The sequence below is a fragment of the Ovis aries genome, chromosome 26 (assembly GCF_016772045.2).
Source record: "Ovis aries strain OAR_USU_Benz2616 breed Rambouillet chromosome 26, ARS-UI_Ramb_v3.0, whole genome shotgun sequence".
Classification (NCBI taxonomy): domain Eukaryota; kingdom Metazoa; phylum Chordata; class Mammalia; order Artiodactyla; family Bovidae; genus Ovis; species Ovis aries.
Genome location: NC_056079.1, coordinates 14416912 through 14442760, shown reverse-complemented (window position 1 = coordinate 14442760; position 25849 = coordinate 14416912). Strand labels below are relative to the sequence as shown.

General features: G+C 47.5%; 1 protein-coding gene and 1 non-coding gene across 7 annotated transcripts in view; both read left to right on the top strand.

Moving 5' to 3' along the window:
* The first annotated feature begins 5462 nt into the window (after positions 1–5462).
* The window catches only part of ACSL1 (acyl-CoA synthetase long chain family member 1), a 65858-nt gene continuing 45471 nt past the window's right edge, over positions 5463–25849 (top strand). For 2 of the 6 annotated variants that reach the window (XM_060406942.1, XM_042241364.2), the window contains exon 1: positions 5463–5674. The gene's annotated coding sequence lies outside the window, so the exon portion shown is untranslated. Of the gene's footprint in view, positions 5675–5853; positions 25588–25849 lie in introns of those variants that run through there. The other 4 variants (XM_060406943.1, XM_042241363.2, XM_015104562.3 and 1 more) reach the window with 3 other exon arrangements.
* TRNAC-ACA (transfer RNA cysteine (anticodon ACA)) lies at positions 22474–22545 on the top strand. Its single transcript has one exon. It is a non-coding gene; the product is annotated as a tRNA-Cys (tRNA).

Genomic DNA, 25849 nt, shown 5'->3' with positions numbered 1-25849 from the left:
CTGTTTTAATTTTAATAGTTCATATTGCCACCTTACATTGCTATAGCTGTTTCTTTATTGTTGGCCCCCTCCCTGTTAGAATATAAGCTCTCATACGGTGAAAAAGACTTTTCTTATTCACTGCTATTTACCTGAAATCTACCTTGAGCAATGCCTGACACACAGAAAACATTCAATAAATATCTGTTGAATAAATCAATAAGTAGTTTAAATACCTTTTCCTAAAACCTAAGGCCTTTTATATGCATACTCCAATGTACCTTTAGAGTAACTAAGTCCTAGAACTTTAAAGGTAGAGTGGACCACATTAGAATTATCTTACCGAATCAGTATTCTTGCCTGGAAAATCCCATGGACAGAGGAGCCTGGTGGGCTACAGTCCGTGGGGTTGCAGAGAGTCAGACACAACTTAGCATAGGGCCTACCATACTCCAAACACACTTATTCCATCTGTGCATCCATCCATATCTATTTATGTCTCATCATCTATATACCTATCCATCTCTCTAAGTGCTTATTCAAAAATTAGATATAGAATTTTCTTTTTTTCAGGAATTATAGTTTTCTTCTAATAAGCAGAAAACACACTTTCAAACGTATTGTTTGAAGTATTCCTCTAGTAGGTTGGCTGAGTGATCACCGAGAGAAGAGAGAGCACGGTGTTTGGAAGACAGGGCTGTGGTTCATATTTAAATACTTTGAAAGGAGCTCTCTTGGGAATACATTTCATTTTGTCACCCTACGCTGACAGTGACAGTTACAGTGACATTCCAGGAATTGGTGGTTTGTCAGAGCAGTCGTGGTTGTGAATTGGGAGCTTTAGTTCTTTAAACCCTCTGGACTCTAAGTAAAGTTTATGTGTGGCTGGAAGGCTCAGATGGTGGACCTGCCAGGAATGCACCAGAGCAGAAACTCCTTAGGGAAAGCAGTGTATGCCACTGTTGCCCATTGAACTGGACAGCCCTCCATGTTTTCAGGTTGATCAAGGAACTGTTTCCTTGGCAAAACCCCACAGAAACATTATGTCCACTGTAAAAGCATTATTTCTTCTGTGAAAACAAAAGGACTGCAGGATTCATAATCTCCGAAGGAAATGGGCGATGAGGGGGAAGGCTTTATGAGTATCTACTGTTTAGAATGGAGACTATTTGACTTGCTCTAGTCATTAGAGTGAAGAGTGGAATTCCTTTCTCTTTCAATTGTAGTATTTTCCAACTTTATCTGTTTGCTCTTATACCTCTTTCTCTCCGGACCTAGAAAAAAAGTGTTTTCCTCTGCTAGAAGTTCTAACTGTTTTCAAAAACATTTGCCTCCCATCTCTCTTCCAACATCGAGATCTAACTCTACCAGTAAACCCTGTCCCCTATTTTATTTTCAATCTCTTCCATTTTGCTGGCTTCTGACTTGAAGCTTATAGGTTTGTACGTGCTCTAATCTCTTCCATCTTTATAAATGAAAGCTACAAACAAAATAAATATCCCTAAACTATGTTCACCTTACTAAACATTTCTTTTCTCCTTTATGTTCTTAAATTGAGATATAATTGACATAAAACATTAGTTTCAGATGTACAACATAATTATTTGATATGTGTGTATTGCAAAATGACCATCATGGTTCCCCTCCCTTTATCCATGTCCTTGGGTAGTTTTTTCGCACGTGGATTTTTGACATGGTTATGCTTTGGCCAATGGAACAGCAGCAAACATGATGTAAACAGGGGTTTGAAAACCAATTTTCCCCTTTGTTGAGTTTAGAGAGCTTAGAGCCTTGAGACCACCGATTGAATACGCTTGAACTAGCTTACTGAAGTGGCCATGTGGAAGAGAACTAAGGCACCCCAGCAAATAGCCCGATGATCATCAAACCTGTGAGCAAGGCCATCCTCAGACCAGCCAGCCCCAGTTTATCCACCAGCTGACCAGCTGTAGGAGAGAGCCCAAGAGAAACCAACAGAGGAACTGCCCAGCTAAACCCAGCCCAAATGCCAAGCCACAGAATCATAAGCTAACGAACGATTGTTGTTTAAGCCACTTTAAGGTGATGTGCTATGAAAGCTAATCAATATAGGATGCATCTTCCAATTGAGAATGTCTTGCAGGTATAATGGGCAGCATTTTTTTTTCAGGGATATATAAAATAATGGCGCATCTTACAACTGATTGTGACTTAAGTTGAACAGAATACACTGTGTGAGTGCATGCTTAGTTGCTCAGTTGTGTCCGGCTTTTTACGACCCTTAGGACTGTAGCCTGCCAGGCTCCTCTGTCCATGGGATTCTCCAGGCAAGAATACTGGAGTGGATTGCCATTTCCTCCTCCAGGGACCGTCCTGAGCCAGGGATCAAACCCCTGTTTCCTGCTCTACAGGTGAATTCTTCACGGCTGAGCAATCAGGAAAGCCTGTAATCCAGTTTGATTGATATCCTTATTAGGAGAAATCTGAACACAGGCATTTAACGGAGGGAAAGTCATACAAGGAGACACAGGGAGAAGACAGCTATTCCCAAGGCAAAATGAGAGGGCTGGAATAGATTCTCTCCACACAGCCTGCAGAGAGAACCAACTCAGCTAACACCTTGATCTTGAACATCTAGCCTCCAGAACTGTTGTTGTTCAGTTACTCAGTCGTGTCCGACTCTTTGTGACCCCACAGACTGTAGCACACCAGGCTTCCCTGTCCATTACCAACTCCCGGAGTTTACTCAAACTCATGTCCATCAAGTCGGTAATGCTATCCAACCATCTCATCCTCTGTCGTACCCTTCTCCTCCTGCCTTCAATCTTTCCCAGCATCAGGGTCTTTTCCAATTAGTCAGTTCTTCGCATCAGGTGGCCAAAATATTGGAGTTTCAACTTCAGCCTCAGTCCTTCCAATGAATATTCAGGACTGTTTTCCTGTAGGATGGACTGGTTTGGATCTCCTTGCAGTCCAAGGGACTCTCAAGAGTCTTCTCCAACACCACAGTTCAAAAGCATCAAATCTTCGGCACTCAGCTTTCTTTATAGTCCAACTCTCACACCCATACATGACTACCTGAAAAACTATAGCTTTGACTAAGTGGACCTTTGTTGGCAAAGTAATGTCTCTGCTCTTCAATATGCTGTCTAGGTTGGTCATAACTTTTCTTCTGAGGAGCAAGCATCTTCTAATTTCATGGCTGCAGTCACCATCTGCGGTGATTTTGGAGCCCAAGAAAATAAAGTCTGTCATTGTTTCCATGGTTTCCCCATCTATTTGCCATGAAATGATGAGACTGGATGCCAGGATCTTCACTTTTTGAATGTTGAGTTTTAAGCCACCTTTTTTACTCTCCTCTTTCATCTTCATCAAAAGGCTCTCTTCACTTTCTGCCATAAGGGTGGTGTCATCTGCATATCTGAGGTTATTGATATTTCTCCCGGCAATCTTCATTCCAGCTTGTGATTCTGTATGATGTACTATGCATAGACGTTAAATAAGCAGGGTGACAATATACAGCCTTGACGTACTCCTTTCCCAATTTAGAACCAATCTGTTGTTCCATGTCCAGTTCTAACTGTTGCTTCTTGACCTGCATACAGGTTTCTCAGGAGGCAGGTGAGATAGTCTGGTATTCCCATTTCTTTAAGAATTGTCCACAGTTTGTTGTGATCTACACAAAGACTTTAGAGTGGTCAATGATGCAGAAGTAGATGTTTTTCTGGAACTCTCTTGCTTTTTTGATGATCCAGTGGATGTTGGCAATTTGATCTCTGGTTCCTCTGCCTTTCCTAAATCCAGCTTGTACATCTGTAAGTTCTCAGTTCACTTATTGTTGAAGCCTAGCTTGAAGGATTTTGAGCATTACCTTGCTTGATGTGAGATGAGTACAATTGTGCGGTAGTTTGAGCATTCTTTGGCATTGCCTTTCTTTGGAATTGGAATGAAAACTGACCTTTTCCAGTCCTGTGGCCACTGCAGAGTTTTCCATATTTGCTGGCATATTGAGTGTGGTACTTTAACAGCATCATCTTTTAGGATCTGAAATAGCTCAGCTGGAATTTCATCACCTCCACTAGCTTTGTTCATAGTGATAGTTCCTAAGGCTCACTTGACTTCGCATTCCAGGATGACTGGCTCTAGGTAAGTGATCTCACCATCGTGGTTATCCAGGTCATTAAGATCTTTTTTGTATGGTTCTCCAGAACTGTAAGATAATACATTTCTGTTGTTTAAGTCACCCAGTTTGTGGCACCCTGTTGTGGCTGCCCTGGCAAACTAGTACACCACAGACCTTGGGAAGCATCTGAAGAGGCACCGGGCCTGGAGGACTGGCTGGAGCAGTCGGAGGGGGTGGGTGGGAAAGAGGGACTGAAATGATGGAACCACAGTTGAGAAGGAGACCTGGACAGAGGTCTAAATCCAGGATTAGCCAAGTGGAAATGAGTAAAAACGAAAGTGGAGCCCATTGTTAGTTTTAAATGGAGAGTCCAGAGCTAGCAGATGTAACTGGAGAAGAGAGCCTAGGAGAAGCGAGCTGTTGCAGAGGCTCCTGGAGTGTGGGCTGCCTCACCATTGCTGTACCACATGCAGATGAGCGCTGCTGCCACAGCAGATGCTCTGAGCCAGTGAGAGGGGCCCAGGAGAAGTCCTTAGAGCATCATCATGGCCTCGATCTGAGTGCTTGAGGCCTCAGCCAGCACAAGCTCACCTGAGCAGAAGAACCTGTACACCTCCCCTGACTGTTATGAATGCACTCTGGAAGCAGACCGCCTAAATTCCCACATAATTTCGCCTTCCCTAGCATTCAACCTCTCTGGGCCTCATCTGTGAAAAGGGAATGGAGACTGCATCCACTTCAGAAGGTTGTGAGGAAGATTCAATAAGATAATGGGTGTGAAATATTTCAGTAGAGGTTATCTGTCATTATTAGAGGCGTTTATTCTAATTCTCATGCCTCCAATTCAAAGCAGTACTAGACAAGAGTCCTCTATCCACCATCCGGCACAAGTGCCACTGTAACTAGAACCCTGGTATTAGAGGTTAAGGCTACTGGCAGGCCTCAGGAGCTAAGAGGAAAAATACCATTTGGATCAGGAGCCTGAAAAAAAACTGCGCTGGGCTCTGGAAGGCCCCAATGGACATCGCATGCACAGAGACAGAAGCCCTCAAAACCGCATGGCCAGGGCTGAGCCGCGAACGGGCCCTCAGAACTTGGCAGGGGGACACTGTCCTTGAGTGGTGTCGAGCCTGTGCTCTGATCCAACTATCCTGAGGCTCATCTGTCCTGTTGGTCTTATGTCCAGCGCTCTGCAAAGTCCAGAACAGGGCCTTTCCCGGCCAGGAACTGTGGCGAAACCGCATGGGGGCGGGGGAGGGGGTGGTGGATGGGGAGGTGAAACCAGGTTAAAAGGATCATGCAAGTTCTCTGCCAAAGCCAATAGGAAAGGAAAGCCCTCAGGACCTCCAGGGAGCCTCCCGGCAAAAGCCTCCGCCCCCGAGGAGTCAGAGGGCCTGTGGTTGAAGGTGGAAGACGTGAAAGGGCGTCTCCCGGCCCGCCCTCCGGCACTGCAGACTTCTGGACTGAGCCACCACAATTTACTCTTTGCCCTTCCTTGGACTCCTTGTGAAATCCAGCCTGGAGATGCGTTCGTCCCCCGCGGTGCCCCAAGCTTCCACCAGCCGCCGGGCACGCGCTCGACCGGACCGCAGGGCAGGCACACGGCGGGGGAGTGGGGCTCAGGCGGGGAGGGGCGGGCCGGGGGCGGGGCGGGGCGGGGCCCGCGCTCTGGCCTCAGCCCGGCTCCTAGGCTGCAGCGAGCGGCTGGAGCGCAGCCAGCTCTCGGAAGCGGCGGCGGCGCCCTTAAATAGCATCCGGACCCAGCCGGGGCCGGCAGTGGGCTGCAGTGACAGCCGGCGGCGGACGGCCGGGCCTGCGGAGGAGGTGAGTGCTCCTTCTAGCGGGGGGGAGCCGCATCCGTACCTGCTGCGGCGCCGCCCGGGTCTCGGCGGGGGCTCGGGTCTAAGGCTGCCCCGCCGGCCGGAGCCCGGGAGGTGGCGGCCGCAGCGGAGACGCGAGAACCCGCCCTCGGATCGCAGCGACGTTCCTCTTTTCCGGCCTCCGCCCGGCGGCTCCCCGAGTTCCCTCCGCCGCGGAGGCCTCCAAGCCGCCCGATCCGCCGCTGCTTCCTGTGCAAGAGAGCCGGCGATGCCCGCCCGCCTCTCCCCCCGGTGGCGCGGGCGCTGGGCTGGTGCACGGCGGGGTGCGGGTGACGCGCGCCGCGGATCCGGGTCCTTGTTTGTGTGGCGGCGGGGACCGCCCAGCGGGAAGCCCGACCCGGAGCTGCAGATTCGGGGCGATGATCGCCGCGGGGCCGTGTCGATGCTCTCTGGGTCGCGGCCTCCTTCTTGCCCCTCCGAGGCGGGTTGGGGGCATGCTCGGATAGTGCGTGGAAGCATCAGAGCCTCCGCGTGAAGAGTGGTCCCTGCGCGCCCGCGGGAGGGTCAAAGGCAGCATCCGAAGCCGGTGGCCACATGTGGAAATTCTCGCGGTGCCTGCAGAGTGCCACAGCTGCTGTACATGGCCGTGATAGAGTCGTTTTAAAGAGCCTGGCATGTTTTGAAATTAGGAAGTAAAAATCATGATATCTATCTCCTTGCCGCCTAGACAGCGTGGTGGTAGGTGACTTGAATGAACACGTGGATGAGAACACAGAGACAGATGCTCCTCTTAATCGGTGTGTTAGGCTAGAATTTGCAAACCCCTTCCCCACCCTACCCACTTTCAAGGTTATGGAGCTTAATTAATACCGTTATAATAGTGCCCTTGCCTTTGAAAGTTCTAACATTTAAGCTTCTTGTTGGTGCAGGTGTATGTAAAGTGCCCCAACTTAATATCCGTTTATTTTTTACCTTTGCTTAGCATGAGAGAAACTGGTTAATTTCATAGTTTCTGACAAATTTCAGCTGTGATTATTATCTCCTAAACAATTAATTGCTTAACACAAACTAAAAGCTAGTGGGTACCTCTGGCTTGATTCAGCTTTTTCAGACTGAGGTGACAGGTTGAATTGGCTTAAAACTTAAGATTTGAGTTGATTGTCTGGTTGGATGGGCTTGAGAAGGTGGGACCTTTAAAGTGACATTCCCTTCCCATCAGTGTGGAGCCAAGTCCTGGGAAATGTTCATTCTTGTTCTGATTCAACTGGGAGAATCCCTTCTCAGGCTGAAACTTGACTCCTCATGTGGGAACGGGTGCATTAGACTAAAGTCTTTCAGAAACTAAAATTCTGTGACTGAAAAAAGCAAACCCTGAAGAGTAACCCATTTCATATCTCCCTCTCTCACTTCAGATAGACACATCATAGACCATGTGTTATAGACCTGTTTTCTGCATTTGCTGTAAATGGAACAGACTTTTAAAATCACCCTTCTCTCACAGTTATTAGCATGTTGACCTATTTCCTTCCTGTCTCTGTTAAGCATAGTTTGGCAGTATTTTTTATTATTGTGGGCAACCTGACTAAAAAGAATCTCTGGGCTTTTAAATTTGGGGCATTTAAGAGAATGATACTTGTGACGAATGCAGGTGAAGAAAGGTCTCTACTTATATCATACAGATTGAGTTCTCATAACTATCACAGCTTTTGGTTGAGCTTTGGTATAGCTGACTGTGTACCGGCATGCCACAGTGTCCTCCTTGATGTCCAGGGCAGGCTGCATCTTTGGTTTTGATGTAGCTATCTTGTGGAAGTTTGGAGGAGGGGGTGGGGAAAGATTATGTTGTTTTGTCTTTACAGCTGGGGATTTCTCCTCTCTCCCTTCAAGTTTCACTTTCTGAAAAAGAGCATGACTGTAGGAATAAGTAGTCATTTCTAGACGTGATGTTCAGTAACCTTGGAGGGACAGAATAACTTTGTTTCTGAATTTTTTTGTGCAAATTTGCCACCTATGTCCTATGTTCTTTTGCGTTTACTCACATAACCTAATGCTGTCAATGGTGACAGAATTAATCATGCTTTGTGAACAGATTTATTTGGATGATGCAATGGTTTAGGCTCCTGTGTTCGAAAATACAAAGGAATATCCTTTAAGGCAGCTCAGAGCTGTAGGTACTCGAAGTCCCCTTCAAGCTCTGCTTTCTGACAGGCCACGGCCAGTAAGGAGAGAGATCAGAGGTGCCAGTTTTTGTTGAAGGTTAGCTGTTCAACTTGGTGTTCAGACACACACATTAGAGTCACTTCGCTTTGACACTCATTCCTGGAGATCAAGTCTCAGTGAACAGAGCTAATCGGAAGCTGCCAGCGGTTGAGTTTGAGTTTCAATGTTCTAGTCCTAACAGGAGCTTTGGGGAACTTTTAAACAAATACATAGCTGGACTTGATGAACTAGAACATGGAGGCAGGCTCACCAGTGCTTGTGTGCCCAGCTCCATGTCATTTCCTCTCCCATTGGTCACCTAAAATGCTGAATGCGAACTCTTTAAGAATTCCTAATTTGTGAAGCTTGAGATGATACATAATTTGTACCACAGAGACAGGAGAAACTGGTCACTTAATCTGTGTCATCTTCATCTGTCTGCTTTTTCACACACTAACATTTAGAAGTTCTTCCCCGTGAGCTCCCCTGATAGCTCAGTTGGTAAAGATCTGCCTGCTAATGCAAGAGACCCCGGTTTGATTCCTGGGTCGGGAAGATCCCCTGGAGAAGGGAAAAGCTACCCACGCCAGTATTCTGGCCTGGGTCGCAAAGAGTCGGATACAACTGAGTGAATTTGACTTTTCACTTTCACTGTGTTGGAGAGGACACAGTTATTAGTGGTCACTTTTATAGAATCAAGAGGGGAGGGTGAAATAGGAAGGATCCTTCCCAGAAATTGGGCCAGCTTGGAGGGATGGCACATTCTTTGGCCAAAAACTTAGCTGGAGGTGAGGACTCTGCTCCCCTGTGCCTTCTTCTGCCAAAGAATACATTCAGTTGGAGGCCAGTTCTGTCCCATGTCTAAGGTTTCAGGACTGGTGGCTCCATGTAGTTGTCTAGTTGTAAATAAAAATTTGAAAGCTGTCTGATAGCTAACTCAAAAACCATTTGCCTCAGAAAAGCTGTATGAGTAAAGTTGTGTATTTATATAAATACAGTATATAATTATGTGGTGTATAATTTATATAACATATCCATTTAATATTATAATAGAAATCTATGCTTCTTATGGAAAATTGAGAACCATAAAAAATAAATCTAGGAGTTCCCTGGTGGCTTAGTGGTTTAGGATTCTGTGCTTTCACTGCTGCGGCCTGGGTTCAGTCCCTGGTTGAAGAACTAGATCCTACAGGCTGCTTTTGCTTTTGCATTGAAGATAATATTTTTGCTCATTTGACTTTAATGACCTAAGGTATATTGTGGACACTTTCTCCACGTTGTTACATACTCTTGAAAAAAATGAGTTTTGAAGATGACTGTCTTACATAGTTTATGCAATGTGTCATAAATTATTTACCTTTCCCCTATTATTGGACATTTAGAAAAGTTTACTAAATATCTTATATATTTCAGTATGTCTTTTTTTTCTTTAAGTTAGGGAATATTCTGCTTTAAAGGGGCTTCCCTGGTGGCTCAGATGGTGAAGAATCTGCCTGCTAATGCAAGAGACCCAGGTTTGATCCCTGGGTTGGGAAGATCCCCTGGAGAAGGGAAAGGCTACCCACTCCAGTATTCTGGCCTGGAGAATCCCAAGGACAGAGGAGCCACAGTCCATGGGGTTGCAAAGAGTTGGTCATGGCCGAGCAACTAACACTTTCACTTTCACTGCTTTAAAACTGTTGAAACTGACCATGATTTGGAAATTATTTTTTATTACTGGACGGTTTTAATGAACCATGGGTTCATGTGTTTTAGTCAAAAACTGTTGAAATAAGGACTCATGCTTTGGAAAGATAAGTGGAAAGAAGTTAGGGCACCACAGGGGGAAGTGTGGGCTGCCTTTTAGACCATTTCCTCACTTGGGAGGGACTTCTGATAAATGTATTATCTGTCCATTGGCACACTTACTTGGCTACTATAGAAATTGGCACTTTCCCCACAGGTTTGTTGTGGGGAAAATGTCCATATACATAAGGCCAAAATGCCCTGGGTACTATTTTTTCTTTTGTTAACCAGAGTAAATAGAAAGTTGCTACAGGAGCTCCTTTCCCACCAGGCTCAGCTGTCAACTAGGAAGCAGAGCAGTGTTAGCTGAGCGAATAGGATGAAGGGTCATCCAGCCAACAGCACCAGGCGCTGCTCTGGGTGCTTCAGAGCTGTTAACCCAGTTCATCGTCCCAGCTACCCTGTAAAGCAGCCCTACATATATCCACATCTGATGAAAGGTAAAAAGGAACAGACACAGATAAAGTCTCTCAGACCAGGGTTAGAACCTCAGCAGTCCGGTTTCAGAGCCAGAGTGCCTACTGGTTCGGCTCTTCTTCTCGAACTTGAAGGGATCTTAGTCTAAGGGGGCGCCCTGGAAAGTTCCAGGTTATCCAGCTGGTGGCAGGACTGAGGACAGAGCTGGTTCTTCCCTGGCCTTGCTCCTTTGCTGTCCCCTGTCCTGTTCACACATTGTCTTCACCATCAGCAGGCTGAAACGGAGACAGATTTTGATTCCGTTCCTTTTGGCCAGTGATAAGATCACCTGCTACACAGCTGTGACTTTTTTAGAGAATTAGAGAGCGAAAGGCTTTGCCTGCCCTAGAAGTTGCTCCTGTTCTAGATTGTGCTGGAAACCTTTAAATGTCTTGCAGGGTTTGAAGGCACAGAGATATTGTCTATCAGTTGTGGCCTCCTTTCCCCCAAGATAATTTTAGGCAGAACCCCAGTATATGAAATAAATAAAAGCAGGGCTGCCATGGTTGAAGGAGGGCAGGGTGGGAGTCCCAGGTCACATAAACTGGAGATACAGTTGCTTCCTGGCCTTGGAGACACTCCAGCACCCCCCTGGCTCAGGGACCCTAACTGACTCATCACCTGACATAGTACCTGGTGCCCAGGGGCAGAGTGACTTCCCAAGGTTGCATAAACTGTGTTCCCCTCAGGCCGTGACGTATGGTAGAGTTTGTTCCCGGGCCCTGTGCCTGTTGGAGGAATGGCTGGACCTTGGTGTCATCCTTGACCTGTGCCCTGAGACCCAGCCAGTAGGCATTTTCTGTTATTCTGTACCATGCTGCCCAGCACACGTGCATTTCCTCCTTTTCATGTCCAGGTTGCCACCCTCATCCATAGTCTGTCACCTCTAGTTTAGAAAACAAGGGTTAGTTAAAAAAAAAAAAATGATGGTGACACTTCCTAACACAGAGTTCTGATCAAATCCCTCCTCTGCCCAGAAGCCTCCCAGGGTCCCTCTGGAAGGCCCCAAGTCTTTGGGTAGCTTGGCTCTTGGGGGCTTCTGGAATCCAGTTCGAACCTGCTGTCTCCCATGAGTCTGCCAAACAGCCACATGCTGGGACTTTTGGAGACTCTGGTGGCACAGGGTTGAACCAAGGCCTCTGCACCCATGACTACTCTGTACGTGAGCACTGTCTGCCACCTGACCCACCTTCCTGTGTCCCGGGTGAGCCTCCCTGGCATGACCCCCCACCCCCCAGCTGCAGTGATATCCTGGTCCCTGCCTCCTTGCTCATGCCCTTGCTTTTCAGAGGCCCTTTTCCTGGAGTGACCCTCACCATCCTCAGACTCCATATCACTCACTGGAACCCTCAGCCGACAAGAGCTGGTGGTTAAAATGTTGAGACACTCACATTCTGGTTAGAAAAGAGCTGCTACCCTGAGCACCCACCCCTCATTCAGAAACCAAAGGGTTAATGCCGGGCCGGCAGAGGCTCTCCTGAACCCTGTTCTGGTGGTTGGCCTACTTCTGTTCCAGTTGTTTGATGCCTAGGTGCACTGGTTCTTCAGTTTCTGAGTGGCAAGCTGCCACCCCACCCCTCCCACCCTTCCTTTGCCTCTTCATATGTGCTTAGCTCAGTCCCCCCAGATAGGCCCCCAGCCACATACTCAGCTCTGCATTTAGCAGACCTGGTCACTGTCATTTCTGTGTCTTCAGCAGCATTTAACACAGGACCTGACTGCTTGTAAGTACTTAATAATCATCTGATGACTGACGGAGGCCAGTCATCCATTCAGATGGACAATTATCCCATAAATGCTGTCACTGATAAGAATGTACATTCCATCGTTCCAGGTTTGTATATTATAATCCCTGCAAGGCTCAGATCTTATAGCTGACATCAAGCCATTGAAAATCCCCAGACCAAAGCCTGTGCTTTCCCGGGGTTGAACTTGGCAAGCCAGAGGGCGTCTGAGGTCTCTCCGGGGGTAGTTTGTTATATTTGAGCAACAGGTGGCTATGGGCTTCACAGGAAGAAGATCAATGTCAAGTTCTAGACAATGTTACGTAACTACTGTAGCCTTCGTTTACCTGGTATTCCTACCAAAAATCCTACCTTGTTTCTGTGTGGATGGTGAAATTGTCAGATAGCTGTTTGTTCCTCCTCTAAGACAGTTATCCACGCTGTGCCTCAAGCAAGCCTTGGAGGTGCCCCAGATGGAGCAGGGACCTTGCTGTCAGGCAGTCCAGCCAACTGCCTCACGGGGGAGGGACCTGCAGTCAGAGGGTACACCAGGCAGCTTGAGCAGCCTAGATGCCAGAGATGGTGCTAGGCTGAGTTTTCCCTCCTGACATGAGTCAGCGACCAATGCCTCAGACTTCAGGGCCTCTTGGGAGGGCACGTAGGGACTCCAGCTATGGGGTCTGAGACTGACCGCCTCTGATGAGCCAGCCCCTTGGCCTGCCGGGGGCCTTGCCTGGGACACTTGGCCTCTGCACTGCCCTGGGTGCCCATGACCCTCACTGTCCTGCCCTCCCCAACATTCTTCTTTCCATCACGGGGCCTTGCAGGGTATTTTTGTCTCCTTCCTGGATGGCAAGTCCATGGGCAGCCTGGGCGGGCACCGTTAGCCCACGTCCTGGGTGTGGCGGGCTTCTTTCTGCAGGTGCTCCAGTGAGCAGTTGCATTTATTGCCGCCCGTAATTGGGAACTGACCGAGACTCTTGGCAGGCAGGTGACACAGAGGAGGAACACTGGTCTCCAAGATCAGGGGCACTGCCCACCCTCCGTTGAGGGGTAGACCGTCTATTAGGGTGCAGGTGGATGTGTTACAGCTTACGTATATGTTTATTTTTTAGCTTTCTTTTCAAATTCATAATTTTGTTCATAACATCCAGCAAATGTTTGTATATAGTTTATAAATAAGTGCATCTACACATTAGGGGTATATTTATGTATGCTTTTTGATGCATTATCAAAAGTTTCAAGAGCCAGAAAAGTAACTCCTTCTCTGCCAGCAGTGTGGCAAGATCCTTCCAAGTGCCATTTTTAAAATGAGAGAATTTGTTAGTGAAGGGAGACTAGACAGTGCTTTGTGACACTGGGTTGTGATTCATGTCAAATTGGTCTCTGACTTTAGGAGAGCCGGGTTAAGTCTGGAAGATGTTTTGCCTTTGGACCCAAGACGGGGCAGGGTAGAAAGAAGTGTCCTTAGGACAAGGATTTCATTTTATTCACTCCCGTGCCCCCTGCATCTGTGCTAAGTTGCTTCAGTCGTGTCCGACTCTGTGTGAGCCCATGGACTTTAGCCCGCTGGGCTCCCCTGTTCATGGGGATTCTCCAGGCCAGAATACTGGAGTGGGTTTCCAGGCCTTCCTCCAGGGGATCTTCCTGACCCAGGGATGGAGACATCTCTTCCGTCTCCTGCATTGGCAGGCAGGTTCTTTCCCACTGCTGCTGCTGCTGCTAAGTCACTTCAGTCCTGTCCAACTCTGTGTGACCCCATAGACGGCAGCCCTCCGTCCCTGGGATTCTCCAGGCAAGAACACTGGAGTGGGTTGCCATTTCCTTCTCCAATGCATGCATGCATTCTAAGTGGCTTCAGTCGTGTCCAACTCTGTGCGACCCTATGGACAGCAGCCCTCCAGGCTCCTCTGGCCACAGGATTCTCTAGGCAAGAACACTGGAGTGAGTTGCCATTTCCTTCTCCTCTAGCTCCCTAAATATTCTCGGTGTCTATATATGTACTTTTTTTTTTTGCATGTCAATTAAATATGCTGGATTGGCCACTTCAAATCAATGTTTGTGTTGGCTTTCTTTATTTAACCCTTTGGTTAGTGGCAGGTGGCCGTGTATGTGCCAGTCTTAATCTTCTTAGAACCAAGTCCCCGAAGCTGTAGAATCATAGAGCTAAAATGGGCCTCAGAAGTGTCACCTGAATGATAGGATGTTTGGGATTTGCTTTTGTTTTTTAAGAGACAGATATAGAATGAAACAACACTGACAAGGTGTCGATCGTTATTGAAACCGAAGCTGGGATTATTATGGGTACATGGTGGTTTCTTGTACTACCCTATATACTTTTGAATAGATTTGGAAGTTTTCATAATAAGAATGTAAAGAAAGCATAAGCGGGAAATAGAGACCCAAAACTAGCACTTGCTTGTTCCAAGGAGGCCAGATTGGACAATCTCTTTTTTTTTTTTCCCCTTCCTTCTTTTAAACACTGGGGCATTATTCTATAACTCTCTGCAACTGGTTGGATTTGTTTTGTCTTTAGCTTCCCCAGGGCTAATCACTTTTTCTTATAGTTACCTGAACTCTGGGTGTAACCCTAGCTGCCAAGGGCTCCCTCATCTCTCCACCCACAATGAGCCAAATCCTCCTTAACCTTTTCTCATGTCTCTCCCACTCCAGCACCACGGAGGGCATCCCCGGGACTGAAATCTCGCAACACTCAAAAGTGGATTTCTTCCAAGCCTGAGAGTAGCTGGCCTCGCTCTGTCTCTGGGTCAAAGTCTGACTTTTATTCAGTTTTCCACTCACTCCTGCTCTCTTAGCCGTTTTTTGGGTTTATCCATCCCTGTGAAACCCTGCTCTATTTTGAGAGGTGTGAGAAACTCTACCCAACCATGTGTCCCCTTAGCCTTCTTCTCCAGGTCACTGCTATTTGATCCCCACGACCTCTGGGGGGCAGCAAGGACTGGGCTGCTTCCTATGTGGCTCTTGCAGCTAGCTGATGCCCAGCCTGCGGCCTGCCTGGGGTGCTCTCCTGGGAGAGAGGAGTGTCCGGGCCTCTGGTATATGTTACCAACGTCTTTAACCCACCCGCCACCCTGGTGAATCCCAGCACAGGTAGGGCCTCGGTGTTTGCTCACCCCTGCCTGCCTTGGCCTGTTCCTATCTGGCTCCTGGCTCACTGGACTGACCTCCCTTTGCGTTCCAGCCCATACACAGTGCTTTCTTGCCTGTCTGGCTCCTGGAGCCAGGGCCCTGGATAGTGTGGTTCACTCCCGCAGATGCATTAACTCTTAAAGGTTAGGACAGATGGTGAGAGCTTAGACATGTCTTTTCTGGGAGGGGCTTTCACCCCATCTGTCATTCTGTGGGAAGGGCAGTTTACCACCTGGGACCCTTTCTGGAGCAGGTGAGAAAAGCATAAATACAGGAGGAAAGGAACTGACCTGAGCTAGTTATAGCTTCTTTATCTTGAAAAATTAAAACACACACACACACACACACACACACAGAAAAGTACAAAGAATAATAAAACCATAAAGCAGACCCCCCGTAGAACTGATGGTTTTTAACAATGGGCTGTTTCCTTTAGAAGTTTTCTTTATATACATCCCGCTGTCACCCAGAGTTTCTGGGTGGGTGGGATCCTGTTATTTGGTACTGAATGCCAGGACTGTGTGGCCAGCTTGGGCCTCTTCTAGCATCGTCTCGGAGATGCGGTGTGGTATGTTGGTGACAGAAGGGATGAATCTGCCCTTGTTCCCCCTGTCTCCCTGCCGCCCCACCCCCCGCCACCCCAGCCCACCCTGGCAGCAGGGGGCATCGGCTCAGGGTTTTGCAGCTCATGGGCACGGCCAGTCCCTGGACTGAGAGCTCTGTGCACGTGGGTCTCACGTTCTTTCCTGATTCTCTTCTGCCTCCTCCCATAGCTGCTACTGGAAGTTACATACTAGCTTTGGACAGAGCATCTGAGGGGACCCCAGGACTTTGGTCCCTTCTCTGTGCGCAGTTCCTCGAACAAATGGACCTCCTCCTCGCAGTCCTGAGGCCTTCGGAGGAGGGCCCCTGCCAGCTGGGTCCAGCCCTGGACGTTGTGAAAGGACTTTGGTCCCGTTTCCTGTTCAATTGTTCTCCCCTTCTCTTGGGAGCCTCCTGCCTCGGGGTTTACTTTGTGGTTTCTTGCTGGCCAGGGAAGTGGGGAGGCTTTTCTTCCCGGAGGAATTTTCCTTCTTCTGCAGCTGTGATCATAACAGGCTCTCCTTGTATTGCCTGACTGCCCCAGACCACAGTGTCATGGTCTGTGACGTGCGGACCCACAGACGTAATGAGAGCCCTCCCTGTGCGCAGATCAGCTGAAACCACACGTCTGTCAGACCCGCTCGTGAGCAGGGATTGGCTCGCAGGAGCCTCTTCTGCTGTGGTTCTTGCAGAGGCCTTGGGTCAGCCTAACAGCCTGCCGGGCTCCAGCCGCTGAAGCAGAGCTGACTGGCCGCAGGGCCGCGCTGTCCAGGGCTGTCCCTTGTCTGACTCGTATCAGGAAATGGCCCGTGCCCCTACCTGACACGCATCCAGATACTGCTTCACAGTCGTGAATCGCTGTTTAAAGACCGGGGGAAACATCTTGCTTCTCATAGGCATTTTGTTTTGAATGGAAACATTTCCTCTTAGATCCATGCTGCCCTGGCTCCTACCCAGAGGCTCTGAGGTGACCTGGATATCTTCACTGGACAGGGCCTGACTGTAATTACCACTTTCCCAAGTGTGTACCTGACAGGTCTCTGTCTGGGTGTTGAAGAGAGGACGGAGGAGAGCTGTGTGCCTGGTGGTGTTTTCTCTCTGGGGAATGCTGAGCAGGTAGGTCCTGCTGTGAACATTCCTTGTGTCCCAGATGGCCACTCTGGGCATTTCTGAGGGCTCCTCATGCCAGTCGCTGGGTGGCTTCTTTGGTTTGGAAGATTTGCTTTTCTGTCAGGGAAAACACACTTTCAGAAATTGGTGGCCAGCCCTGGGGTCAGGCTCTGGACTCAGACTTTCCTCTGGCATTGGCTGTTCTACTTAAGAGAGGCCTTTCTGCTCTCGCCTTCCTCGTGGGCAGCCTTGATTTGTTTTACACTAACATGCAAAGCGAAAGAATTCCACAAAAACATCTACTTCTGCTTCATTGACTATCCCAAAGTCTTTGACAATGTGGATCACAACAAACTGTGGAAAATTCTTAAAAGAGATGGAAATACCAAACCACCTGACCTACCTCCCGAGAAACCTGTATGCAGGTCAAGAAGCAACAGTTAGAACCACATGGAACAACAGACTGGTTCCTAATAGGGAAAGGAGTACCTCAAGACTGTATGTTGTCACTCTGTTTATTTAACTGCTATGCAGAGTACATCATGAGAAATGCTGGGCTAGATGAAGCACAAGCTGGAATCAAGATTGCTGGGAGAAATGTCAATAACCTCAGATAACACAGGTGACGCCACCCTTATGACAGAAAGCGAAGAGGAACTAAAGGGCCTCTTGATGAAGGTGAAAGAGGAGGGTGAAAAATCTGGCTTAAAGCTCAGCATTCAAAAAATGAAGATCCTGGCATCTGGTCCCATCACTTCATAGCAAATAGATGGGGAAACACTGACAGATTTTATTTTCTTGGACTCCAGAATCACTGCAGATGGTGACTGCAACCATGAAATTAAAAGACGCTTGGTCCTTGGAAGAAAAGCTATGACAAACCTAGTCAGCATATTAAAAAGCAGAGACATTACTTTGCTGACAAAGGTCCATCTAGTCAGAACTATGGTTTTTCCAGTAGCCGTGTATGGATGTGAGAGTTGGACCGTAAAGAAAGCTGAGTGCCAAAGAATTGATGATTTTGAACTGTGTTGTTGGAGAAGACTCTTGAGAGTCCCTTGGACTGCAAGGAGATCAAACCAGTTAATCCTAAAGGAAATCAACCCTGAATATTCATTGGAAGGACCGGTGCTGAAGCTGAACCTCCAATACTTTGGCCACCTGATTTGAAGAGCCAACTCACTGGAAAAGACCCTGATGCTGGGAAAGGTTGAAGACCGGAGGAGAAAGGGACAACCGAGAACAGGATGGTTGGATGGGATCACTAACTCAATGGACATGAGTTTGAGCAAGCTCTAGGAGGTGGTGGAGGACAGGGAGGCCTGACGTGCTGTAGTCTATGGGGTTGCAAAAAGTCGGACACGACTGAGCGACTGAACAATGACAGCACAATCACACTATTGTGTGAATGGATATCTAAATTTCTGTGAAGGAGAAGTGAAGATGGTTGCCTTAGATAACCATGGGGTGACATCATGCATAAGTTTGAGTTGGGAAGGAGAATGTATTAAGGCCGTGTGTCAGAGGTGGGTTGCCCTCTTGTGTATCTCTTTGCCTCCATGTCCTCTGGAAGGTGCTGCTTCCTCCCAGGGCCCTCACTCACACAAGCAGCGTGGGTGCTAAGGGAGGAGGCTGAAGTTTGAAAGTACCTTGAATACCCCCTTTCTCTTTGGAGAATCGCAGCTCTGTGTGTATGATACATCTTCTGGGGCTTGCAGCAGAGAACCAGGCAGAGTCACAGAGTTGTTCGTGACTCAGGAAGTGTGTAGGAAGCACCTGTCCTAGACAGGGCATCGTGCGAGGGCCTCTTGAGACCCACCAGGATGGGGAGCATCTCCCCAAGGGGAGCCTACACCAGGTGCCGAGGACCACGCAAGGGCTGGAACTAAAGCATGCCTAGATTTCAGAGGAAGGACTCACTGCTGCTGACTGAGCGGGTTCTGTGAGAATTTTCTCAGGGAAGCAGCCTCTGGCCTATTTGGGTAGGAACTGGGCATCTTACAGCAGGGCCAGGGAACAGAGGTGTAGGGGAGGGGGACCATGGAGCCGGTGTGGAGGGGTTTTGAACCTTGGGTTTTGAGGTGCCAGAAGGGGAGGAACTCAGAGGAGGAATGGAAGTGATGAGCGGCAGGACCTGTGCCTCTGTGTTGGCCCCGAGGCCGGCAATCAGCAGGGGCGCCCAGAGGAGCACGCGGAAAAGACACTGTCTGTGAGGGGCCTGCAGACCCCTGCAGCCTTCTCTCCACTTCAGGGTTCTACCATCATCCTCCGGGCTCAAAAACTCAGCCTTCCAATTCCTTCCCCCCCTTTCTTTTCATTTATATCCACTTAGTTACTAAATCCTGGTCAGTACTTTTGTAAGTGATTAAGATTTTGAAAAATTTCTGATAAAATATAATATATACCTTTTTAAACCACCATCAAGTATACGATTCAGAGGCATTAAGTATATTCCCAGTGTTGTGTAACCATTACCACGTTTTAGTTCCAGAATTTCTCATCATCTGAAACAGACACTGTACCTGTGGAGCATTTAACTCCCACCCACCCCACCCCGGGGTAGCCTCTATTTCTGTCTCTGTGAATTTCCCTATTTTCAGTCCCTTGTATAAGCAGGATCATACACCATTTGTCCTTCTGTGCCTGACTTCTTTTACTTGGCATAGCATTTTCAGGGCTCGCTCATGTCTTGGCGTGTATCAGAATTTCCTCCTTCTGTTAAGGCTGAAGAGTATTCAACTGTGCTCAAGCCCCGTTTGTCCCTTCATACTGGGAGTCACACCCCAACTTTTTAAAGCCCCGTGTGTCCTGGCTGTTTACTGTCCTCTGTGTCGTGTCCCACTTTCTTCTGGCTTTGAATCTCACCGCGTACACTTGTCTCTCTAGGTGCAGCAGCCTTGCCCTTGGCCCGGGCTCTGGTTCTGTTCTTGTGTGGAGCTGGGCGGGGACTTGAATTTCCCTGCTCTGTCTTCTGATCTTTACATTGATGGTAATGACTCCGTGCAATGAGGACTGTTAGGAGCCTTAAGCATGCTTTCACGGGTAACTGCTCAGCACCGGCCTGACACAAGGCGCGTGCTTAGCTAACAGTGGCCTCACAGATAGTCGTAATCTCATGCTGATTTCCCTGAAGGTGTACCTTCCCTTCTGCTGTGTGACTCACCTCTGTCATTCGTTCCAGATTAACTTCCCCAAATCCTAGAGGTGAGGAGTCACTTCTCATCGTCCTGTTTCTGTCTGAAGTTGGACCACACTCACTCCTTGCCTCTGCACGCAGTTCCCCCAGAGCCTGTGATCAAGTCTACGTTTTTTTTTTTTTCTTTCTCTTACTTAAGCCACCTCATTATTCTCTATTTGGTATCTATACCATTGTTATGCAGTTTACTTCAAGCTTCATGAATGGGATTGCAAGATTTTGCAGTCTACACCCCCATGTGGATATTAAATCAGATCCCTGCCCCAAAGAAGGTGAGGTTTCCCCAAACTCTCTTTCAGTCCTCTTTTAGAGTCTTACTAAGGCTTTCCCATTTCGCAGTGCTCTCTTGGATGCTATTTTGAACAATGTCAGTTGTGGAGGGGGACACCCAATCTTGAAGCCAGCCCTGCCAATCCAAGTCTTCAGTCAGTCAGTTCAGTTGCTCAGTGGTATGACCCCATGGACAGCAGCAATCCAAGTTTTGGGTTCTTATGAAAGGCTAAGGCAAAGAAATTGAACACTGGCTAGGTAATTACTTCTGGGAGCTGGGCTTTACAAAGGCAAGTGTTGAATATTTTTGTAAAAAGCAGTGATGTGTGTGGTCTAGTTATATGAATATGGACCTGTAGGACAAATTTTTTTTTAACTGTCCTAACATTATACGAATTGTATTCCTGTAACTTAGGAGAATTTTTGCAGTGGTAGCTGCAGATAGAACTTCAAGAAATGCTTCCATTTAACCAGCTTAAATGGAAGAGAAAACTGTGAAGATATGCTATAGAAAACTTTAATCCTCAAAAAGTAGCTTTGGTGTTTCCAGAGACCCTATTGGAAGAAGCACGTTCAAAGACTTTGAATTCATGAAATGTGAATAGGAAAACAACAGATATTTATAAAGTAATGTATATTGTTGGACGACTTAAAAATATGTGTAATAGAGAGACTGTTATAAGCAGACATTTGACCATTTCATCTAATCCCCCAAAATATATCCGTTCCAGTTGGGCACGTTATATTTGGAATTTCTTTATTTGGGGGCATATGTGGTAGTGGTGGCCTGTGGCCAATCTGAATGAGTGAGGCCTGGCCCTAATCTTATGGGTTAAAAAAAAATCAGTCTAGCCCTATACTTGCCTGGGAAAGCTATGTGTCCCACTCTTGGACAACTTTAAGAAGGTGAGTAGAGAATGGTTGAGTATAGAATTATTCAACTTGCCTCAGCTATTTCATTAAATCAGCTTTCAAAACACAGAGCATCTCTGTTCCCTTTCTCCTTTTAAAATCTTTTTGGAAATTGACCTGGGGAGCCATTGGAATCACTTTAGTGAAAATTCAGTGGGTTTAAGGTGTTCTTTGCTTCCTCGGGAGGGAAAGCCCCAAAGCAGAGGATGGGGATAAATTCCCGTGGAACTACTTGTTCTGTGTGCCCGGGGTCCTGCAGTGACCCAGGTGGTCCTTCTGTTGCTCATACTCAGGATGAGGAGATGGTCCAAAGGCAGTGACCATGGTTAGGAATTCCCGTGTGGGATGAGGTTGGGCCCGTGGACTTTGGCACCCATGTGGAGCTTCTGTAGCTCCTCTCTCTATGGAGAGCCCGACTGCTCATTTAGCTCCAGAGGGGATGGTTTAAGCAAATCTAGCTTTAGGTACTTTGCCAGCCAGGGTTAAGGAGCAAGAATCCAGTGGGTTTGGAGAGGCCCGTTGAAAGAACAGCACACGGCCTGGCCGCTGCTCTCTTGTTGCTCCCGAGGCCCAGCTCTGCCCAACTAGTGCCGGACAAAGAGGGTGCTTTCAAGGCTCTGTAAATAGCCTATTGTGCAGGGGAGGAGGTGGAGCAAGGAAAGGCAGTGTCTTGCCAGCTCAGCCTGCTGCTTTAAGGCGAGATGTCAGGACTTTCTCATTTGCTACTGCCAGGGCAAGGGTGCTATTTAGGTGATCTTGTTGGAGCGCTTCATTCCTGGTGAAGTAGTCCATCAAACTGCTGTTACTCAACTGGATGAAAGCTTGAGGACCTTTAGAAGGAGAGAAACATCCAACTCACCCATTTTGGGGGTTTATAAATGACACAAAGAAAATAAAATGCTAATGTAAGTATCTATTTGCAGAATCACCAGAGCTGTGTGTGTGTGTGTGTGTGTGTGTGTGTCCTTAGAAAATGATGCTCTTGCGAGTCACACAGAAAGTGACCCTGAGCCACTCTTTTCCTGGTGCAAATAGAATGGTAAGAGGTGAACCTTTGTGTACAGTGGGTCTTGAACCCGCATGCTCTGAGGCTGAGGTGAAGGAGGGAGATGCTGGCAGCTCTGTAGGACACGGAGGGTAAGATGGATTTCAGACGCTGAGCTCTCCTATTAATAATACCATGGCCTGTCCCTGGTGGCTCAGATGGTAAAGCGTCTGCCTACAATGCAGGAGACCCAGGTTCGATCCCTGGGTTGGAAAGATCTCCTGGAGAAGGAAATGGCAACCCACTCCAGTACTCTTGCCTGGAAAATCCCATGGATGGAGGAGCCTGGTAGGCTACAGTCCATGGGGTCGCAAAGAGTCGGACACGACTGAGCGACTTCACTTCACTTCACTTCACTTCTGTGTGTGCTGGAGGGATCTGTAGGGGCTGCCTACTGTCATGATTCCTAACCTGGGGGGTGGACTGCAGGGACCTTGTGAGCCCCAGGTGCACAGAAGAGTGTGCATGTCCCGAGTGGAGAGAGTCGGCTGCCCAGCAGAGAGTAAGAATGAATCCTGTCGAGGAAAAAGTATTAATGTAGTTGGATTGGTGTCCACATCTTGGGAGATACCTTTGGGAATCCTTGGAAACGTCCAGCCTCAGTTTCCTCATCAGATTTTATATTGTGATGTTTAGATAAGACACACGACGTGAAAACCTTTCCAAAACACAGAGTTGATCCTGTGTCATTTATCTCTTTTTCCCATAGTTCAAGCAGCTGGATACTAGGACTTGTGTTTTTCGGCAGTCGTGCAGTTGGTTTTGATTCCCCTGCCTCCACATCTGTTTCCATGTATTTAAAGGCTTCCTTCACTCTGGTTCTTTGTGTTGAGCTCCTGCCAGGTTTTTGCCACCCTGGGGATGCTCCCTGTCATCCATAGTTTTAGACTCCAGCTCTATAGGAGAGTCAAAATACTCAACTGAGCGAGCTCACGTTCTGTAGCTGTGGGAGTAGCTTTAGAGAAGGAGAGGCAGGCTGTCACTAGTCCTGTGTTTTCAAGAAATACTGGCTGCTTAAGCCTTTAAGCCGATTGAATCATGTTCTTAGCAAGCAGTACCATGATTATATGGCTTGGCTATAAAAACTTCCTGAGATGATGATGTAGAAATTTGCTTTTGAAAAAAATGAGGGAAACTCTTCCAACTAAAACACCATTAGAATAGTAATAAAATCTGGCTTTTATTTATTTTACTACCACTTGTTGACTAGTATGTGTGTCTTTTGATACTTATAGAAGACCTGATACAACTGTTTTAAAGCCTGGTGTTTGTGTTCACCTTGAGCATTTAAAGGCTATTTATTGTGGGCAATTTTCTTTGCATGTAGGTCTGCCTGCATTTCTAAATAGCCTAAGAGCCTTTTCCTTAAAAGTAGTTAACCAGAAGGGAAATGATTTATAATGCCCCCCTTTCACATTTAAGAGTTGTTCCTTATGTGGGCCTGTATGAGATACTGCCTTTGTTCTTCACTGCGTGGACTATAGTTTTCCCATGTACAGCGTTAGCCAGTTTGTTCAGCAGAGTTGATTTGCACCTTTTTACCTGGCTGCTGTCTAAGAAGTGTGAATTAAACTGATACTGAAGCTCCAATACTTTGGCCACCTGGTGTGAAGAGCCAGCTCATTGGAAAAAGACCTGGATGGTGGGAAAGACTGAGGGCAAGAGGAGAAGGGGGTGACAGAGGATGAGATGGTGGATGACATCACCAAGTCAATAGACATGAGTTTGAGCAAGCTCTGGGAGATGGTGAAGGACAGTGAAGCCTGGTGTGATGCAGTTCATGGGGTTGCAAAGAGGAGGACACGGTTAAGTGACTGAACAGCAACGATAAACTTGTTGTCACCCAGTAAGGATAAGAGTTTAGCTGGATTTAACTCCTTAGCCTTACAGATTAGTACCTAATAAAATGTTTTTGCAGGGATGCTACTGAATCAGCAATTTTCTGTTTTTTTTTTTCTTTCCTAGACTTATTTCTAGAAATAGACATTTCTTTTTTAGTACAATGCTGGCTGCTTGTAGCTTGGCTATTACCAATGCTTAAGATAAAAAAGTTAATCACTTGTTTATGACAGTGTTTGTTTATGGGGGGATGATTTAATATTCTCACACAGGGCTGTGAGTCTGTTGAACAACTCCTATAAATTCACATGATCTAGGTTTTATGAAAATGATTTCAGGGACTTTGGGGAGATAGGAGGGAAGGGCAGGGATGTGTGTAATAAACTTGAAGTGCCATGGGTGATAAAGACAGCCAGAATGATTGGAGGGAAAAGGAGGTATGCACGTTTTATGTATAATGTTTCTGTGCATCCGTGGAATTGCAGTACTGTTTATGAAATCTAACTGCTCAGGGCTACTAGGACCTGGACTCTCTCTGCCTATCCTTAAAGTCTCGGTGTCAACACCCTCTCCTCAGAGGGGTCTTCCCTGATCACTGGATCTTAACAGTGCTAACACTTACCCCACCTGCAAACAGATAACTGCTTTTTTTAAGTTTGTATCTCCCTCATTTGAACTTGGGCAAACTCCGGAAGATGGTGAGGGACAGGGAAGCCTGGCGTGGTGCAGTCCATGGGGTCACAAAGAGTCGGACATGACTTGGTGACTGAACAACAGCAATCTCCCCCAATAGCTCTCTCATTGAGAGCCGTGACCAGGTCATGGGCACCGTCTTCCAGCCCTTAGCCTGCACTAGATGCTTACATTTGGTGAATGGCTGGGGTAGGTCAGTTCGAGCTATGAATTCATCTAGAAGAAATCTGCTGTCAGTGTTTGGCTGACAATCAGTTCCTTTCTTGATCTGTCTCATGTCTGTTTGACATGACCACCCAGCATCTGATCATTCATTTCAGTGTTTTGTTTTGTTTTTTAAATATGCCCATTGTCTCTCTTGACTGGGGAGGCGAGCAGAAAGAAACCAGTGTCTGCCTTTGGAACTGGCACCAGCAGTGACACTAACCGATGCCTGTCCCTGCCCATGGGTGGAGCAGTGGGGTGACTGCTCCCAGCTGCTCATTGGCCCACCCTCCACCGTCTGTTCTCCTGAGAAGTCACGTATGGATTTTGTCTGCTAGTTACCTTTAGCCCAGTGGGCAGCAGCGCAGGACTGGGCATGTGACGAATGCCCGGAGAGACCTTGGCAGGCTGTGCAGGCAACGGCTGAGCGCGTACACCCCCAGCCCCGCCCCACCCCCGTGTCCTGGTCCCTTTCTGAGGTTGGTGTGTCACCCAGCAGTCAGCTGTCGGTGGCACAGATGGTGAGTGCTTTCTCTCCACAGTTGTGACCTGAAGAAATGCACTTAACCTGCTTCTTCTCTGTTGTCGTGTTAAAGCTGGAAATTGTCTGTGTCTGTGTATATGTGTGTGTGTTTTCTGTACGCCTGCACCGGGCTGTGGGACCACAAGGCTGGATGTGACATTGCCTTCTAGAAGTACTGATGATCAGGGAAAGTTCTTGGTATCCTGTGACTGTGAAGATATTTATACAATAATATAGATGTAAATTTGAAGAGGATTTCT